Source organism: Halichoerus grypus, chromosome 6 (genome assembly GCF_964656455.1).
Source record: "Halichoerus grypus chromosome 6, mHalGry1.hap1.1, whole genome shotgun sequence".
Taxonomy (NCBI): domain Eukaryota; kingdom Metazoa; phylum Chordata; class Mammalia; order Carnivora; family Phocidae; genus Halichoerus; species Halichoerus grypus.
The window spans coordinates 75,591,828-75,613,281 of record NC_135717.1 but is presented as its reverse complement, the minus strand read 5'-3'; the positions used below and the strand labels follow the sequence as shown (position 1 = coordinate 75,613,281).

General features: G+C 44.5%; 1 protein-coding gene across 17 annotated transcripts in view; it reads right to left on the bottom strand.

Moving 5' to 3' along the window:
• MICAL3 (microtubule associated monooxygenase, calponin and LIM domain containing 3) overlaps nt 1-21,454 on the bottom strand; it is a 270,467-nt gene that overhangs the window by 185,469 nt on the left and 63,544 nt on the right. For 3 of the 17 annotated variants that reach the window (XM_078075386.1, XM_078075387.1, XM_078075385.1), the window contains exon 1: nt 19,524-19,698. The exons of the other annotated variants lie outside the window; for them this stretch is intronic. The gene's annotated coding sequence lies outside the window, so the exon portion shown is untranslated. Of the gene's footprint in view, nt 1-19,523; nt 19,699-21,454 lie in introns of those variants that run through there. 17 annotated transcript variants of the gene reach the window in all.

Below are 21,454 nucleotides of genomic sequence, written 5' to 3'. Positions count from 1 at the left end.
TAAATTCCTTGCCTTATAGAGTAAATATAGCCGAAAATCTTGTTAGATAACACAAAGGAGTTAAGATTACAATAGGAAATGACACTGCTCCATTTTCCTGGCCTGTGCTTAAATACAACCTCAATACCCTTGTGTCCAACCCCCAACTATTCCCAGAAGCCTGGCCCCAATGGGTTCAGCAGTCATCAGCCTATGGTTGTATTTTTACCAGCGACATGGTGACTAAAATGCTATGAAGAGCCTATATGGGGCGCCTGGGTGGCTCAGATGGTTAAGCGTCTGCCTTCGGCTCAGGTCATGATCTCAGAGTCCTGGGATCGAGTCCCACATCGGGCTCCTTGCTTAGCAGGGAGCCTGCTTCTCCCTCTGCCTGCCACTCCCCCTGCTTGTACTCTCCCCCCCCCCTCTCTGGCAAATAAATAAATAAAATCTTAAAAAAAAAAAGAAAAAAGAAAAAAAGAGCCTATATGCCTTAGTCTTTGCTTTCAGAGGATTTCAAGTTTCTAAAAGCTAACACCTGGGTAGCTTAATTGATTAAGCGGCCAACTCTTGATTTTGGCTCAGGTCATAATCTCAGGGTTGTGCGGGGCTCCCCACTGAGCACAGAGCCTGCTTAGGATTCTCTCTCCCTCTCCTTCTGCCCCTCCCCCCGATCGTGGGCGCACATGCTCTCTCTCCCTCTCTTGCACGCTCTCTCTCTCAAATAAATAAATCTTTAAAAAAATAAATAAATAAATAAAAGCTAAAACAAACTCACCAACATAAGAAGTTGCAAATATTAAAGTTATCAGACTGGCTGTAAACTATTCAACTCTAGAGACTTGTTAAATATAACAGAAATACCTGAAAGCATCGAAATCTGTCATGTAAATCTGGGTTTACTCAAGAACTGAGGGCAAATTTGACTCATCAAAATTAATTAAACTTTTATGCTCCAAAGCAAAAAGGATACCATCAGGAAACTGAAAAGACAACCCACAGAATGGGGTAAAATATTTGCAAATCGGGTATCTGATAAGGAACTTTATCTAGAATATATAAAGAACTCTTACAACTCAGTAATAAAAAGTAACCCCAATTTTTAAATGGGCAAAGGATTTGCATAGATATTTCTCCGAAGAAGATGTACAAATGGCCAATAAGCACATGAAAAGATGCTCAACATCATTAACCACTAGGGAAATGCAAATCAAAACCACAATGAAATACCGCTTCGCATCCACTAGGATGGCTACAATCAAAAAGACAGATAATAGCAAGTGGTGGTGAGATGTGGAGAGACTGGAACCCTCATACATTTCTGGTGGGAATGCAAAATAGTGCAGCTACATTGGCAAATAGGTAGGCACTACCTTAAAATGTTAAACACAGAGTTACCATCTGATCCAGCAATTTCACTCCCAGGTATAGAAATACACAAGAGAAATGAAAACATATATCCACACAAAAACTTGTACATGAATGTTCATAGCAACATTACTCAAAATAGCCCAAAGCAGAACTGCTGAATAGATAAATGGAGTATATCCATAAAATGGAACATTTGGCCATAAAAAGGAACGAAGTTCTCATGCATGCTACAACATGGATGAACTTTAAAACACTCTGCTAAATGAAAGAAGTGGCTTTCTTGAGTGGCTGCCTAGGGGGGAAGGGCGCTGGTGAGAAGTAAAGAGTCAGTGCTATGGGTATAGGACCTCTTTTGGGGATGACAAAAATGTTCTAACATTGATTGGAGTGATGCTTGTAAACTCTTTTGAATACACTAAGAACCAGTGAATTGTACAATCTGAATGAATGAATTGTATGATATGTGAATTATATAATAAAGCTGTTAAAAAAAAAGAAAAAACCCAACTGAGAGCAGTAACCACGTCATTGTATTTTCCTACACAAGGGCCTGGCACACAGTAGGTACTCAATAAATGTTGGTTAAATAAAGAAAATAGAAATGTTGAGTCTTTCACCAAAGATATCATTAGAGGAATTCGCCACACTGCATTCAGTGACTTCGGTGAGACAAGTCCCAGCCGAGAGGAGACAGGAGCCCCTCTGCAGCACCTTCTCCCAGCCCAGCACACTCCCTACGCATTGGGCTGATATTCTCAGTCTGAAGTTTTTTCTAAACCTGGATTTTAACATGCTTTGCTGGTGAATATAAAAAGCCAACAAATATTTCTGAAAGCACATAATGTGAGCTCCTGGTCAGGTGCTATGAGGAACAGGAGGGAAGTCTGGGATGTGGTCCCTCTCTAGCAGCCTGGTTAGAGGCAGAACTGGCATTCACGAAGTAAGCAGAGACTCCAGGGCAGTGGATGAAGGGGATAAATCAGGGAACAGAGACAGTAAAAGCCTTTAGTCAAAAGTAGGATATTCTTCTGGGGTCCCCCAAGTAAATTATTGCAAAACTACTATCATGCCTTGTCCATATGGCCTTCCCCAGCCTACAATCAGACTTAATTGCTTCCTCCACAGCATTTTGTTTAAAACCACCTTATATTACAGTCCATTGTACGTGTTTCTGCCTCACTCATCCCCCTCCCCCCGTGCAATACATTCCTGGTGGGTAAGGACAGTGTCAACAATTTTGTCTCCTTGAAAACCATTACCACCAAGTCCTGCATACAGTAAGCGGATAATTCATACTTGTCAACTTTAAGTATTTACTTCACAAAAAATATTATTAATGCCTCTTTTCTTATTTCTTAAACCACCTTAGTCGGCCAAAGTGATGTTGGCATCTGAGTTACCAAACAGCCTAAAAGCAGAATCCTTAGATTGTTTCACCACAACTTTCACATGATCTACAGCAAGCACCCACACAATATGGTCCACGCCCACCTCTCTTTCCAGAACTCCCCCCTCCTTCTTTCTTATCATTATGCTTCAGTGCAACGGCCTGTCTGCTCCTCAAGCCTGCAAACCTCCTGCAGGCCTAAACTGTTCACTCTGTTTAGGCCTGCAGTTCACTGTTCACTCCCCATTCACTAGCGGTCTGTGCTTAACTTTCGTATCCTTTTCCCTGGGAGGCCTTACCCACCTCCCCACTCCAGCCCAGATGAAGTACTCTGTCCCACACTTTCCCTGGACCCTGCACTGATCCTTCCCGCAGGCCCCTCACACACTATACTTGTTTGGCTGTCTCCCCCACTAAACTGTGAACTCCATGAAGGCAGTGTTTATTTAACTCATGGCGGGGGGTGGTGCTGGTAAATGCTTAACTGCCTATTCTCCAAAAACATGCTCATGTCTTTACAGGTATATTTATGTGTACATATATTTACATTTATAATAAATATTACTGATATAAAAAATGTGTAGCATACAACAGCAATAAAATATACAGAATAGTAATAAATATGTAGTAATATCTAATAAAGTATATGGTAATAAAACATAATACTCTCTACTGTAAATTCCATATACCCAATTGATTCTCACAGAATGCTGTCACAGATTTTTGTCTAACTCATACCTATAGACAACTCATGAATTCAATTGATAAATAAGTGAATGTTCATATTTTCATTTACTTTAAGGAGTAAAATAAAACTGGAACAAGAAAGATGTATGTATATCAAACAGGATATGAGCAACTTCTTTGCTGAACTGGACCCTAGCTTTCAAACACTAGATGAATATTTCATCAATTTTTTGTGCAAATTCACAACATAATGGCTATAGACATGAAACACTGAGTTTGGGGGCACCTGGCTGGGTCAGTTGGTAGAGCATGGAACTCTTGATCTTGAGGTTGTGAGTTCAAGCCCCACACTAGGTATAGAGATGACTTAAAAATAAAATCTTAGAAAAAAAAAACAACACTAGGTTTGAACTGCAAATGTTAACATTTTTCCATCACTTTCTTAGGCAATGAACAAAATAATAAATCAGGCCCTGATTTTTAGTGCTGTTCGTTTCCATGGTATAAATACTCTCATCATGGCCAATTTCAAGCTACCAATTTGACACCTCTGAGCATGGACACAGAGCTGGGAAGAAATGCAGCATAGCTCACTATTATTTAGTATCTCCACCATATGGGTACAAGAGACACAGAGCATTGTTTATGCTAAAATAATGAGGAAGTGATTAATTTTCATTATTTATTATGCTTGTTTTTAATATAATTTATTTAATTGTAAGTGTACAGAATTAATTTTTAATAGTGGCTGTACTTATCAACCAACCTGCAAAATTCCTGAAAATTTAACAAGGTAAAGACAGGCCATGATTTACTACTATATTCCCAGTGTTTAGTACACAAAAGGTGCTCATGCATATCTGTGAAAACAAAGCATAATCCTGTCGTTACTTCCCTCCTAAGAGTCTGCTCTTCTAGAGGGAATCAAGACTTTCCTATAACAAGATTTTACTGTATCTGGGAATTTTGAATGCTAGAAAGAATAGGACAATCTTCCATGTAACACATTATCTTTCAAAGGAGGGGCTCTTTTAATACTTAATATAGCTCAGATGTAAGACATTTTTGATAAATTCTCCCTGAGATTTCTTCCACAAAACACTCAGGCACTGGGAAGTTAATTTTAAATCCTTTAACAGTCTGAGTTGGTTTAGCACCCTGGGTGGCATTATTCACAGGGTGTTCCTTAAACCTCATGAGTTCTGGCTCCTACTCTGGAAAAAACAGAGCTCAACAAGTATCTCCAGGCCCCAGAAGGTACTACGCTGGCATTGAGAACTGCTGGGAGCTTACTCACCAACTCCCTGGATCTCTTTTTAGCTCAGCTTGGGTCCTCCTAATGCTATTTCTTTTTACATCACTGTTGTTACCCTCCCTTGAAGTTTCTTTCTCTCGTCTTCGCACCTCTCCTTGGTTCCCTGTAGATCGCTTCGCCAAAGCTGGTTTTGGTCCTTGGCTTCTCATCATCCTCCCCACTCAAAATCAGCTGTCTCTTGTCACTAATGACTCCTAGATCTACATCAGACTACCTGAATACTCATCTCTACTTTCTATTTTCATGGCAAACAAACCCTAAAGTACTTCCCCCAGCTATCAGCAACTGCAGCGTCCTTCAGATCATACCAGTATCTCTGTGCCTTTGACACTACAAGCCTGTCACAGCTGCTCCTCTAAGAGTACAGGAGACAGACTCGACTGCACAGCCAGGATTTGGTGGACCTTTATCTTCTGTAGACTGAATAACATGAACAAAGCCAGGAGTGAGGTTTCATTTTCCCAAGTATAAAATAAAGCTGAACTTGCTTTTTCAGACCATGCGTGCTACTCTGCTCCCCAGACAGCAGCTAACAGGAGCCCTCCTTTCCCCTTGGCTGTCATCTTCATCCCATCACAAGCAGTAACATGCCCAAGATCCCTACACATCTCCTCGGTCTATCCCCCTTTTCCCGTTTCTGGCCATCAATCTGTCTTCATTGCCCACCAGGGGAAGTTATCCCAAACTGCCTGCCCATGGGCCCACTCCGCCTCCAGCCCATCTTCCCCAAGTACTTTGCACAGAGTGCCACTACCCTATTTAAGAACCTAAAGCTCCCTATCAAAATCTAAGAGAATATTCCTCTTCCTAGGAGATAAACACGTAAGTATTTAGTGGTCAAGGAATGCAATATCTTTAATTCATATGGAGAGAAAGAAAAAAAATATGAAAAGCAAATTGGTGCAAAATGAAAACAACTGGTGGTTCTGGGTAAATAAGAGTTCCTTATACTATTCCTGCACTTTTCTGAAATTGTAGCAAAACAAAGTTACAAAAAAAACCCTACACCTCTCATCTTAACATCAAAGTTTGACAATGAACAGCCCCTTCTCACTAAGGACTTCAGTCCAGCTGGTGATGGTCACATCTTTATCTAGTATCTTGTTTTTGTTCCCCTTCTCTACACCTAGACTCAGGATTTCCCCTGCTCCTCCCTAACAACCAGCTTCCTTCACTGACTCACTTCTTCCAGGGGTGCTGAGGAAGGAAAAGAACTTAACATTTACTGACCATCTGCTACCAGCCAGGCCAGTATCATGCTTGGCACTTACTGCATATTCTTTCATGTAATTCTGCTAACAACTCTGCAAGGGAAGCGAGAGCTCAAGCCTTGGAGAGATTAAGACCCTGTGGTCCAAGATTACAGAGTGCAGAGCTGGAATGGGATCCCAGGTTGGCCTCTGTTGTCCACAGCGCTGCCCACACCTCATTAATCCCCTTTCCAGACCAACCACAGCCTCTTCATTTGCTCAACATGTACTTACTGCCTGCTTCGTGCCAGGCCCTATTCTAAATGCTAGAGATACAATAGAGGACAAAACAGATAAAGCCCTGTGACCTCACGCAGCTTCCATTTGACAATAAAAACTGTATTCATCAAACACTCCTATAGTGCTTACTCCATGTCAGGTGTTAGGCTAAGCATTTAATAAATATTAATGCGTTTGATCCTCATAAAAATTCTATGAGTTAGGTATTTTTCTTACAAATGAGGAAACTGAGACTAAAAGGGTTCCATAATCTACCCAAGTTCATATAAGTAGTAAGTGGTGAAGCCAAGACTTGCACTCAGGTGGTCTGGCTCCAGAGCCCAGGCTACTATGCCTCTCAATAAATGTTAAGTAAAACATGCTAGAGGGTGGTTTAAGTACCCTGGAAAAAAGGAAAAAGTAAAGCAGGATGAAAGGAATTCAGAATACTGAGGGACACATTGAAATTTTAGACTGGGTGGCACGAGTAGCTTTCATAAAGACGGTAACATTTGAGCAAAGGCATGCAGAGCCTAAGGAGGTCAACAGTGTACATCGTAGGGAAGACTGCGTCACGGAGACCGAACAGTCTGTGGAAAGGCCTGAGGCAGGGCATGCCTGGGATGTCCAAGAACAGCAAGGCAGCCAGAGAAGCTAGAGCACAGGGAGCAAGGGGAAGAGTAACCACTGCCTTCTGAGCAGCAGAATACATGGTTTACACTGGATTCTCTGTATTTGCTGGGTGTTCACTAACTGCTCTTTTACTATTTATCTTGACTCCCCAGATGAACTGTGAACTCTAAGAACACAGCCTGTGGCTTCTACCCTCTTTGTATGTCCCTACTACTTTTAAGTTAATGTTTACTGAATCTGTCTGCCTTGCCTTTGTGGATTCCATAAACTACAAAGAAGACAAGCAGATCCTGTGAGGGCAGCTTCGGACATCCCTGACCATCAGTCCTCCTACACTATCGGTGAACAGTAACCTCTATCTGTGTTAGGGGTGCTCCTATGAAAATGTCAGTATGTAAATGGTACTCGTAGTTTGTTTCCAAGCACACCTGCAAATGTTATACTCAAATTTCATCTCCAGGATGTCCCTTTAAAGATTTTATTCATTTATTTGGGAGTGAAAGAGAGAGCACAAGCAGGGGGAGGGGCAGAGGGAGAAGCAGACTTCCCACTGAGCAGGGAGCCCGTGGGGCTTGATCCCAGGACCCTGAGATCATGACCTGAGCCAAAGGCAGACGCTTAACTGACTGAGCTACCCAAGCGCCCCTCCAGGATGGCTGATAGCCAGCATCTCTCTACTTTACAAACGGCAAAACTGTGACACAGAACCATTAAGTGATTCACCTGAGCTCACTGCACAACAGCTGAGTCAAGGTTTTCTCATGTAGACTGGGAGATCAGGGAATGCAGAGGCACCTGGCACCTTTATCCTCCTTTGTGACCCACCCCCCACCCCATGGCCGGCACAGGGCCTCGCAGACCTAAGACTGAGGACTCCTGACTCAGATTTCAGATGTCCTGGATCACAAGAATGGGCTCTTTGAAGGTCAGTAATGACTGAACACCATGAAGGGTCCCAATCACATCCACACTGGCAAAGACCAAGCATTTAGTTAAGTCATACAGAACTTAGGTAAATGGAATGAGACACCCATGTTACACAATGATAAAAGCCTTCCCTTTATTCCTTTCTAATCAGGTGCAGAATTTCCAGATTCCTTTTCCCATAGTTCCCATGGAACTCAACAAGCTATCACTACTCATAAGAACTAAAGTGTATACATCAAACATTCCCCTATTTCTGGTTTCAGTCTATAAAGAAGGCAGAAAGAAAATCCCCTTTTGCTCTAAGTCAGAAACAGTAGTAGAGCTTTTCCTCCCATTTTATTTCCAAAATAAATGACTCCAATTTAATTCCATTTTATTTTCCAGATCAAGCCCGGAACAAATCTACCCTAGAAGAATCATGTTGCATAGGCTGAGGAGCAATGGAGGAGAAGAAAGCCAAAACAAAGTGTTTGTAACCGTAAGTGAAAGCTTGGGTGCTGCGGCCACCATGTTCCAGTTAGGAGATGAACTGTCTCCTGAGGGCATCAGGAGATGGCAGGGGCTATAGGGAAAGTAAAAGGCATGCCTGCCCTAGGGCAGCTTAGCAGCTCACGAGAACAAGTGATCCTTCAGCCCTGGGACTGCTTCTCCTTTTGGAGAAGCCCACTGACCAGCCCAAGCATAAGTCCTAGAGAACTGCTACTGCTGGAGTGTGGGTCCCCAAAGCCAAGCAGGTAGCTGTCTGTGTCTGCAACTGTTAGAGGGAATAACAGCATCATTGTTCCTTACATATGGCAGATAGGCTATGAGTAACAGCTATTAGAGTGTGTTGGCTCCAAAAACCATAATTAGATTGTATCACCATACTGTGGTTACCTTTTTCTTGATAAATTCATGCTGAAGTATTTAGTGGTAAGAGGGGGCAGGATGTCACCGACTTTCAAATGGGTCAGAAAAAAAATGGGAGGAGAGTGGGAAGAGAATAAAAAAGCAAATGGGGCAGAATGTAAACAATTAATAAAATCTAATTTAATAGACCTAGATAACAGGTACAAGGGAGCTGCTCTCACAACTTCTCTGTGAATGTGAAAGTATATAAAAGGGAAGTTATCCAATAACGGAACTTTACCTGTGCCCCGACAAACAGGTGGGCAAGCTCTCCCAGTTATAGCAGGAGCCACCTCCCGCCTAAAGCATCCAGAGGCCAAGGCATCAGAGGGGGCTGGCACAGTGACACCCATGGGGAAACAACTGGAACAATTAACAATGCTGACAGAAGTCGGGGAGCACGTAAGGCAGCTGCTATCTCTGGGCTTTTCTCTAGCATGAAGTCGTGCTCTCAGGTTTTTCTCCTGAATCAAGTCATATTCTCAGCACATGGAAAATAAAGCCAGTTTTACCAAAAGGGGGCTGGGAAGGCACGAAACTTGAAGCTTCGGCATCATCTGGGGCTCTTCTCTTCCCTTATCTCTTCTATCTAATCAGTGTCCTCTTTCCAAAATGTCTCTGGCTTCAAGTCCCTTCCTCTCTATTCCCACTGCCAACAACCTGTTCCAGTTCCCTGTCATGTCACACCTGAATTACTACCAATCACTCAGGGTGGGCAAACCATGACTTGTGGGCCAAATCCAACCTGCAAACAAAGAAGGGTTTTACATTTTTAAATGGCTTGGGGGAAAAAAATCAAAGACTATTTTGAGACATGTGAGAATTACATGAAATTCAAATTTGGAGGGCCATAAATAAAGCTTTGTTGGCACACAGCCATGCCCATTTGTTTACCAATTGTGTGCAGCTGCTTTCCTACTACAATAGCAGCTGAGTAGCTGCATCAGAGACCACATGGCCCCCTGAAACCTAAAATATTTACTTTCTGGCCCTTTATGGAGAAAAGTTTGCTGACTCCTCCCACAGGTGGTCTTGCTTGACTTTCATCTTTCCCGCCTCCACCAGATTATAGACACAAAATACTGTTTCCATGCTGTTTGTTGCTCTGTGTTCCAACACCTCTGATGAACTCCCTGTTGCCTATAAACTTCACATTGTCTCATTGCATCCATCAGACCAGGTGAATAAACTTGCTTTTAGCAAGAAAAGCCCACAAAGGCCAGGCCTTTGTTCATGCCACTCTCTGCCTTTTAGAAAACTCTTCTTGCCTTCAGCTGCTAAGCCTACCTTTCAAGAATCTGGGAGCATTTCCTGGTTCCCTTTCCTCTGCTTCCACAGCACCCTATACTTACCCTCATCACAGCTCTTACCACACTACACTGAAATCATCTATTTGCGTGTGTCTGTCTCCCCAGCTACAGTAAGATTCCAAGAGGGCAAGGAACATGTCTTACTCATCTCCAAACACCCAGACAGAACATGGCACACCAGTCCAGAAACACTGAACTCAACTGCAACCAGTCAGGCTGGCCTCCTCACTGCCCTGAATGCATCCTGCTCATTCTCAATTGCAAGCTTTGCTCATACCAGCACCTAGACAATCCTACCAATGACCTGGGACACAGTCTACAGGCCCAAGTGAGTCAGGGTGGACTAGGGTTCAAACCCCAGGCTCTTCCCACTCACGTGCTGTGTGCCCTCAGACAAGATAATTCTATCTCAGAGTCCTCATCTATAAAGCAGGGATGATATAGTACCACCTAACTTGCAGGGTGGACGATGCATGCACAGCATCTAAACCAACGCTTGGTATATAATAAATTCTCAAAAGGTAATACAGTTGGCCCTTGAAAAATGGAGGGTTGAGGGTGCTAACCCCCATGCAGTTGAAAATCTGTGTATAACTTTTGACTCCCCCAAAACTTAGCCATTAATGTTCTACTGTTGACCAGAAGCCTTACTGATAGACAGTTGATTAATATGTACTTTGTATGTCATATGCATTATGCACTATATTCTTAGAATAAAGTAAGCCAGAGAAAATGTTATGAAGAAAACCATAAGGAAAATACATTTCAGGAAAATACAGTTCAAACCTGTGCTATTCAAGGGTCAACTGTAGTTATTGTCCTTACAACCGGGTCACCTGTCTATGCCACTTTGGTATTTCATTGCTTTTCTTTCCTCTTTCCCCAAACTTCTTTTACATTTATACCATATCTTCTGAGGCAGATGCATTCGTCAAGAACAGGGTAAGGTCATATATTTCTACAAACCTGTGCCCTGCCCTATTACCCAGTATAGTGCAACACGTGGAGGAAGAGCCCAACAGATGATAAATTAATGAACAATTTATTCCAGGAAGCCTAAATAGTTGCTAATAAGAAAAAGAATGCAGAGCCAGGGATAAGGCCAAGAGTGATAAGGTAGAGAGCAGAAGTTGAGGGCAAGGGGCATTTGAGGGTACTCTTTTTTTTTTTTTTTAAGATTTTATTTATTTATTTGAGAGAGAGAGTAGGAGAGAGAGCACAAGAGTGGGGTGAGGGGCAGAGGGAGAAGCAGACTTCCTGCCGAGCAGGGAGCCCGATGTGGGACTCGATCTGGGGACTCCGGCATCATGACCTGAGCCGAAGGCAGACACTTAACCAACTGAGCCACCCAGGCACCCTTGAGGGTACTTTTATATTAAGCATGAACCCATACCTGCTCTGTCCCTGGAGAAGAAACCCAGTGTCTCAGTATTCTCCTCCAAGTTTCATAAGCAACAGTCACCAACAGTATTAGCTAACATGTAGGGTGCTCAGTGGGTACCTGGCAGAATTCTACACACTTACAACCAAATAAATAGGATTATTGTGCCACTGCACAGATGAAGAAACTGAGGCCCAAGGAAGTTAAAGTACACATCCAAAGTCACGCACCCTAGTAAATGGTGCAGAACAGTCTAGTTCCAGTGCTCATGGTTTTTTTTGTTTGTTTTGTTTTTAAGATTTATTTATCTGAGGGGCGCCTGGGTGGCTCAGTTGTTAGGCGTCTGCCTTTGGCTCAGGTCATGATCCCAGGGTCCTGGGATCGAGCCCCACGTCGGGCTCCCTGCTCAGCTGGAAGCCTGCTTTTCCCTCTCCCACGCCCCCTGCTTGTGTTCCCTCTCTTGCTGTGTCTCTCTGTCAAATAAATAAATAAATCTTGAAAAAAAAAAAGATTTATTTGACAGAGAGAGAGAGAGAGAACACAAGTAGGCAGAGCGGCAGAAAGAGGGAGGGGAGAAGCAAGCTCCCCACTGAGCAGAGAGCCCGATGTGGGGCTCGATCCCAGTACCCCAAGACCCCGGGACCATGACCTGAGCCGAAGGCAAACACTTAACTGACTGAGCCACCCGGGCACCCCTCCAGTGTTGATGTTCTTAACCACTCCACATTTTGGTCTTTTTAATCTAATTTAGCTCCACCAATTGCCAGCTGAGAGATATCAGGCAAGTCATCTCACCTCACTGAGCCTCATGTTTCCCAACCTGTTAAGTGGGCACCATATACTTAACTGCTGTTAAGGATCAAAGGAGATTATGTCATAAAGTGTTTTTATGAAGTAGACTCCTGATATATTAGTTCCTTTCCCACCTGTCCCATACTTCAATATAAGTTAGGTTTTTAGCCAAAACCCTTGGCCCGCTTTACTCTACTAGCAGGGAACAATCTACACTTCACCCTGCATTTTCTTGCCCATCGCCTTTGCCCAATCATTTGGGCCTCATGAAAGCTTGCAGAAATAACCTGGAGACAAGCATGAAAGGAAAGTGCGCATGGAGCCGAGTGAGGCAGCACAGACAGAGATGGTCCAGCTGAATCCTGGTGCGCAAATGAATACGCATGAGCAAAAGCTGGCCAGCTGGGCACTGCCAGGATGAGCCCTGACTGATGCCCATAACAGCATCTGGGTCTGTCTGTCACACCAACAAGCCGGGATGACAGACCTGGGAGCCTGTACAGGCAGAGCCCAGTGACTCCTGTGGCTCTGAGGCTGCACGCATACTGGGGGATGGAGAGTGTCCAGGCAGGTAAGTGATGCAGTCATTTCCACCAATGGTGGAAGATCAGACTGCCTGAAAAAGTTGTATACAGAAAAAGTAAAATTTTGAATTCCTACAGAGAGAATCCTGTTGCAAAATTCCTTCACTGTGAAGAATTAAATTTAAAGCCAAGAAGTACAGACACACACTATTATATTTTGGAGGTCAATACAATTTCCATACATCAAGTTTGCTTAACGCAAGGAATATCTTTAAACTGATGAACCTTCTCTGGAGCCGCTCACTGGTCATGGACAGAGAGAACTTTTCATTAGCAGCATGTGAAGGAATCCTAAGTGTTATTACCAAACTGAGTCAACTCAATTTTCAGGAGACATAAGTAATTTCTACTTGAATGGACCTGATCATAGTGATCCAAAGGTCTTATAAAAGATTAAAACACAAACTAAAACTATCTCACTAAGCATATCAAACAATAAGAAACCCCATTAGGCCTTTTCCACAATATATCAGCTTTCAAATATAGCACATGACAAGGAGATACGTAAGGAAGATGGAGGAGTAGGAGGGCTCCCAAATACTAATCACTACAAGGCTACCACTGGGTGCCCAGATCACTGTTGGCATAGTGATGTGGTCCCGAGTTAGAAAGGAGCCATAGTGGTAACATGGTCTGACCTAATTCCCAAAGCACTGGTGAAGCATCTTCACGCCCAGGACTGCTCTCACCCCTGCTAGAACACCTGGAAAGGGCACTGCCCAGCAATACGCTCCTCTAGCAAGGGATACTGGTCTATTGGAGCACCTGTACCTCCAAGCAAGCAGTGATTATGCAAGGACAAGCGCACCAAACCCAACAGATCTGCAGTAGTGATGGGTCTGAGGGCAACCTGCAGGAAAGGGAGGTGGCCCCAGCTTTTTCTGCAACCAAGGTGCAGGGCTGGTCTTCAGAGAGGAGCTGTAAAGAGATCCTCTGTTTGCTAAAACACAAACATTCCAGAAACAATAGCCACAGGGGTGGGTAAATTTCAGAAATTCTCAATCTTATGTGCATGAAATGAACAAAACTGAATCAAGAAAAAATATTTTGCCAGTAAGTATAAATTTTCTCACCATTCCATGTTCAGGGCTCCCTGGCCAGTGAAGTCACTTATTACACTATGGTTTTCTGGATTTGTGTCAGCCTGCCCTAGAAATATGGTGACCTCTTGTAGCTAGACATTGTTTTAATACCTGGCACTTGCTTTATTATATAGTACTTACTCAATAAATGCATTCTAAAACCAAGTCCTAGTGTGTGACCTAAAACTTCTTTGTTCCCTGGCTTCCCGAGGGTGGTTGAGGTCCACGGGCTTCTTGGTGCTCCACCTAGCCCACTGAGGTGTACAGTAAATCCTGGGGGCTGATTCATGTTGCCGTTTCATGAATTTCTTTTCCCTGCCCAATACTGTCTTTTTCTTCCCCATTTTCTGTTCCTTTTGCTCCCTCAACATTTCACCTTACAATGAGGTGATTTAGAGTCATCCAGCCTCTGCAACTTACTGGGTTTATGGACCTTACCCTCTCTGGAACAGTTTTCCTATGATAAAATAGGAGTGACAGTACCTACCTGAAGACTAGATATGATGTGTGTATATTAAAGCATTTGGCACAGTATCTGGCCCATAGTAACACTCAGTGACAGCTATTACTATGTAACTGTCCACAGGACTCACTTGTCTAAAGATACTTAAAATGCCAAAGGCAGAAGGTTGAGTTTTCTCCCCCCTTCCTCGGCAAGTCTGGTTTTGAGAAAAACCTGTTTGGAAACAAACTGACACATGTCCTTGTCACTAGTCACAATACTTCCCTTTTCCTTTTTCACAGGGAAATAAATGACCCTGACCAGTTATGACCAAACTGGGTAAAAGGTTCTGTTCCAAATATGGTTAGGACCCCAGACTAGTTTATTTAATTAAGTAAGAAAATGAAATTAAAAACATCCATAAAGTAGTTGAGCTAGGGCAATGAGAGGGTTTGCTCAAGTTCTAGGTCTTGGGAATCAGCAATCCATGCCAAGCAAAAAGGTAGAGGAGGGAAAGGAAAGGGTTCCTCATCTTTTCTGGGAGCAGCGCTATAATCAATACTCTTTCTATATCCCATGGTCCAGCCCCTGGGTCCCTGAAAACTCTTTACATTGTCCTAGGTATCTCTTTTTGGAAGCCCACCTAGGCCCCTCTAAATGCTTCAGAATTACCTTCTCTGACTGTACCCCAATTTTAAAGGAATATACCAGTTAACCCAAATGCATCTCTCCTATAGCATTTCACATTGATAACTTAAAAGTAAAGAGGGGGTTAAATGTGAAAATGGAGGGGAGGTTGTAAGAGAGGAAAGGTGGCCTTCAGGATGGAGAAACTCTTTTAGGTGCAAGTCTACCCAAGTCAGCTGCCCTTAACTGGTCCATGAGAGCACAAATCTGGAACCAAATGCCTAAGCCTGAAGTCCGTCTCCACCACTTTCTATGTGAGACACTCAGTAAGTCACTGCTCCCTGTGCCTTGGCTTCCCCATGTAGAAAGCAGGGATCCGAACAGCACCTACCCTCTAGGGCTACTGTGAGGACTGAATGAGTTCATCCATGCAGAGCCTGTACACAATCAATTGTCTCTAAGTGTCTGAGGCCGCTACCAGTGCTAACATCATTATCATCATGATGCTACTTTCCCCACTTCTTTTCCTTTTCCACTCACAAACCCAACAATTCTCAATCAAAGGCAGCTTTGGTGGTGGAGGTGGGTGAAACGAGGGGGGGAAGACAGGGAGGAGTGCAGTTGGGACCTTCAGAAGTCAGCGTTTTGTAGGCTGGGAGCAGTCTGTGCTGAAGGTTTGTTGTGGTAACCCAGAGGGGCTACAGAAGCTATAAGTATTGCCTACTCTTGATCCTCACTTTGGATGATTACTCTGCTCCTCCTCTCTTCTCAAGCTCCAACACTGACATAGGGAAGACCTCCCCAAACTGAGGCTTCCTCCATACTTTACTTAAATCAGCAACAGAAAAGAAGCAGGGCAGAAGAGAGGACAAGGCTGGGACCAAACGAAGTTTCACTTTGCCTTTTAGTTATTATTTAAAATAGTAAAGAAGTCAATAAAAGCTACTAGTTAACCACTTGCTGTCTCTCTCCTTCTGGAGTTAACCAAACCAGATCCTTCATTGGATATACAACCAAACAGACCTCTGTAGACTTATCTAATGCAGAAAGACTCCTTTCCTGGCTTACATTCACACACCAAGACATGCTCGCTTCTCCCTTCTTGTGATAGACACTGAGCAGGCCCTGCAAGAGGGGTGCAGGGAGACCCAGTTGTTCTTACCACAGAACTTAATACTTAGCAGAAGCTCCTGCCCTTCTTCTACCTTTCAGCAAGGTACAAAACAACAGTCCTACTTCTCCCTTCTGTAATCTGATTATCATCACTTTTTTTTTTTTTTGTAAATTGTGGCAGTTTTCTCTGTGAAATTCTGACTCCACAATGACAAGTCAATGAATTGTAGGGTTTGGGGTGATAGTTTTCCTGTCCTCCCTCCCCAGTTTCTTGATGATAAACCTTCTTACCCAAAGATAGCTAAAGCCCAAACCATGAAAACAGCAAGTCATGTACAGCTGAGCCCACGAGGGTAGGGACGTTCTATCCACTGGTATATCCCAAGCATTACAGAGCCTGACACCCTCCACCATTCCATCTGACTCTACAGGATCAGAGCTGAATTCTGAAAAGTGGAACCGAAGATGGGGGAGGAGAGCACGGAAGGAAGGGGAAGTCCACAAAGAGTTTAGGTAAATTTCCAAACAATATCCCCATCGTTCCCATAACTTACTGTATTATTTATAGAAGTTAAAGACTGAAAAGGAATCAGAATTTCAACTTTGCCATCTAAAGGAGAAACTGAGAGCCTTACTACACAGATTTTAGCCCAGTGCTGCTGTGTCTCCAGGTTTACAATTTCAACCCACAGCCTAAGTTTAAAAAGCCTGGGTGCTAAAGATATCCCCTGGGTTAGAAAATCACAAATTTCCTGTCCACAAACCACCTTAATTCTCTCTGTCCCTATTCTCACCTTCTGGTCTTATTAAATACTTCATACTCTCCAAATATACATGCTTTTTCAGCTCTGAATATTTTTTCTAAAGTAATGACCCTCCACCTGGCTAGAAGAATGCTTCTGGCTCGAGAAAAAGTCCAGGGTGTGAAAACTTTACGTCAATGAAAAATAAAGCCGTAGTACAATCACAGCTCATAAGGCCCCAGGGAGGGACCAGCAACAGGAGTTAGGGACTGACATCTGCTCTTTAGTCACCACTAAAGCTTGGGAGTTAATAGCACACACTTCGATATTATGCAGCCATCAAAAGGAATGAGATCTTGCCATTTGCAACGACGTGGATGGAACTGGAGGGTATTATGCTGAGCGAAATAAGTCAAACAGAGAAAGACATGTATCATATGACCTCACTGATATGAGGAATTCTTAATCTCAGGAAACAAACTGAGGGTTGCTGGAGTGGGGGGTGGGGTGGGAGGGATGGGGTGACTGGGTGATGGACACTGGGGAGGGTATGTGTTCTGGTAAGCACTGTGAATTGTGCAAGACTGTTGAATCTCAGATCTGTACCTCTGAAACAAATAATGCAATATATGTTAAGAAAGAAAAAAAGAAGAAGAAGAATGTAGCAGGAGGGGAAGAATGAAGGGGGGGAAATCGGAGGGGGAGAAGAACCATGAGAGACAATGGACTCTGAAAAACAAACTGAGGGTTCTAGAGGGGAGGGGGTTGGGAGGATGGGTTAGCCTGGTGATGGGTATTGAGGAGGGCACGTTCGGCATGGAGCACTGGGTGTTATGCACAAACAATGAATCATGGAACACTATATCTAAAACTAATGATGTAATGTATGGGGATTAACATAACAATAAAAAAATTAAAAAAAAAAAAAATAGCACACACTTCGAAATCTGACAGCCCAGGTATGAATGCCAGTCCTGCTCTCACTCCTTCAACCTAGGGTCCCACCAAACCCTAGTTTCTTGTCTGTAAAATTGGATAGGAACCAGGTCCACGTTCCTAAAGATTCTTTGCAAGAGAAATACTCAAACCATGTTTTTCCTATAATTCTGGAATTAACTGAAGTTATTTAATATACTATCATAAAAGTTCAGAAATGTTTAAAACATGGAGCACAATAAGAATTCACTTCGGGCTAAAACAACCTGAGCCAAATTTCTGATCTGAGAGTACATTTGACAATCAAATACAGAATTTATAATATCCTCTTTAAGGCTCTTTACAGATGTGCTCACGGGAGAAAGCAACCACAATAATGAATTGGCATCTGTGTGGCCAGGTAATGAGAGGGCAAAGCCTTCCTGCTGGCAGCAGCAATGCAAAATAAGATCTCTTTCTCACTATAAAACCCAACTCATTCTCACCCTTGGGGTACAAGTCATCATCCTAAATGACTGTCTACATAGCAAACTGTCAGATGGGACCAAATACACACCGATGTTCTGATGTTTAAATGCCATTCTCTCCATCTACAACCCACTAAAAAAGAAAAAAGTAACAAGCCTTATTTAAAAAAGACACTTCACAATTCTCTGCATCAACGCACTTGAGGTTAACCTTAATTAATGTCTGTGTTAAACACCAACATTAAAAGAACGTAACTGTGATCGGCATGCATTGTTGGAGACGCTTTCCCTGAATTAAACCTTTGGAGAAAAACCAACCAAGACATAGGGCTAATCCATGCCCCCTAATGGGATGAGGCAGAGGCCTTGCCTGAGGGGCCTAACAAACAATTGTGATGACAAGTTTACCATCCAGGCCAGAACCTGCAAAGTCTATCACTACGTATGGCTTTCTGCTTAACACAAGGCGAGCCTCGGATGTGTGTAAGGGCTCCTCGAGGTGGTTTTTAAACTAGGAATTTACAGTGCACCACACAGACCTCCAAGCGCACCATCACCTTGTAAGGCATTTAGGCAAGGGGGGCTGGCTCGTAGGTAAGTGACGTATGGGGCTGCCATCATCTCACCTAGTCCAACACGACCCGAAGAAAATAAAAGCAGAAAGCACTTCATGGTTCTCGTGGCCACCTGCCCAGAGCGACCAACCCACACTCAGCCCCTGCTAGACTCCAAATGAAAGATATCAAGACAGGACCTATCTCCGGAGGCCGGCGCTCGCCTGGCCACGGTGCAACAGAGGAGCCCCATACCCCAGCTCGAGTGCAAAGCCAATGGCCCGGAGGCTGGGTTGGAACGGCAGGGCAGTACGCACCCCATCCCTAGGCCTCCCGACCCCGGCTAAGATAAGAGATCTTCGCCCCCGCCCCCAAAATTTCCCCAGAACACTCAGTCCCAGCCACTCTCCCTCCCACTCCCACAAGACGCTGGAAGCCTCCTCGCTCCTCTGGCTTCCCCCACTGCCAGCCTCCCCTGGAACTCCGGGGCACGCGCGGCCGCACTTGACCGAACATCCAACTCCTGGAGGTCAAGGACAAGGGCCGGGAGGGCTGGGGGAGCGCGAGGAGGGGCTTCCCCGTCCGCTCCGCCGCCCCGCTAGGGAGAAAGGGCTCGAAGGGGCCGCCAGAAGGAGGCGCCAAGCGACTACGGCGGGTCCCGAGCCCTCCGGGCTCCCCGCGGGGAGGTCTTCAGCCACAGGTCTGGTCGCGGCAATCGCCGGCTCTAAAGCCGCCCCCAGGGGGCCCCGGAAACTCTGCGCTCAGGGCGCGGGTGGGATGCGCCCCCCCCCCCCCAACGGTTAGGGCCGGTCTAGGTCCCGAAGCCCGGTCCTCACCTCCGCCTCATGCTGGTGTGTCCCCCGGTGCCGGCGTCCCCTGGCCGGCCTGGGCCGCCGAGCCCCGCTCCGGGCTCGCACCACTGCAGCCCCAGCGCGCCAGCCGCAGCTTCCGCGCGGGCAACAGCAGCGGCGGCAGCTGAAGCAGCGGCGCGGCCGCCGGTGGCTGGGCGGGCACATGGGAGGGCGGGGGCTGCGGCCCTTCAGCTCTGACCATAGGACCCCAGCCTCGGGGGCGACAGATCTAAGTGCGCCTCTGAAACTGGCACGTGGTTCCCGTCCTCAGGGTTGCTGTTGCTACCTGCAGGCTCAGACTTTGCCAGAATCTCAAGGTTATATGCAAAAGGTAAAGAAATGGGCTGCCGCCACTCCCTTCCTCATCTCTACCCCCCCCGCACGGTCCATATGGTACATTCCTCAAAGCCCAGCTCAAGTGAGAAAGGGAGGAGTTGATTGGTTGGGAATCTTGGAAGGGCGCAAGGAACCACACAAAATGGCCAATGGAAAAACACGGTGGGCATATCAAACCTGCCAGATGGAGAGAAGAGAGGATGCGTTTAAAGGGAACTTGTTTGTTGCCCTCAGAAGCCGTCACAAAACAAAACCAAAATTTTCTTCCTCATTTTATCCAGCGGGAAACAAAGAGATTAGGGGCTCCTCAAATTTTGGGGTTAGAGAGCTAAACAAGATATGGAGAGAATTGAACCAGATATATATGTGTGACTTTGGGTAAGTTACTCTGTATCTCTCGGCCTCAGTTTCCTCATCTAATCCAATGACAATATTGGACTAGAAGTGATCTCTGATGGTCCTTTTCATATTTTGTGATCCTACAATCCTTTGCGGGGATTAGCAATATTTACATATATTCTTCAATTTTCGGCATTCTTCCCCATCTTAAAGAACGTTGGTTGAAAGTAGACTTTCTGACACCAAATTCTTTTTTTTTTTTTTTTAAGATTTTATTTATTTATTTGACAGAGAGAGACACAGCGAGAGAGGGAACACAAGCAGGGGGAGTGGGAGAGGGAGAAGCAGGCTTCCCGCTGAGCAGGGAGCCTGATGTGGGGCTCGAACCCAGGACCCTGGGATCATGACCTGAGCTGAAGGCAGACGCTTAACGACTGAGCCACCCAGGTGCCCCTGACACCAAATTCTTTATACAGACAGTATAAACCCCATCTTTTGTAAAGACAAATTCAATATTCTTTGTAATATCCTCTCTTAAAGCAAAGCATTCTTCTTATGTGTGGAGAACACCCCAGCTCTCTACTCCCCCCTACAAATATCTCATAATTTCTACTCCTCCAAGAGTCACCTTTTCTTCTTCCTTCTCTCTTCCTCCACAGTATCAAAGTTTCAATTCATGATTACTACACCTGTTGAACCTCCAGAATCCCTGCCTTTAGCAACAAAGCTCGCTGGGCAGTCCTCATTAGAGTCGCTGAAGTACTATCTGAAGTATCTGGCATACCATTCACTATTCATGGCCAATTATGCTTTTAGACACACTACATGTCAAATTCAAGACTTTGAAAACATCCCTTGGGGGCCTAGTCCGCTCTATTTTAGAGCTTTATACCAGCAGCTAGGCCTATCTTTTGGCCACCAAACTTCAGACCAACTCCACCTTTATTTTTCAGAACTTTTCAGCCTTCCATCATCTGCTTACCCTACATCCACTCAGCCTTCTTTCAAATTATATGAGGTGTTGGGGATACTTTTCTAATAGCTCCACTCCCACACGCACACCCCAGTTCATCTTCCAACTATTATTCAGTGAGTTCTAGAAAGTCCAGTTTCTCCATGAAGTCTCCCCAGGTTGATTAACAGAAGCTGCTAGCTTATAGAGCTCCCATTTCTACTCAGTGCCATAACCCTGAGTTTCTGCCCCAATATGCCATTTTTATTAATATAGTTACCTCATTCAT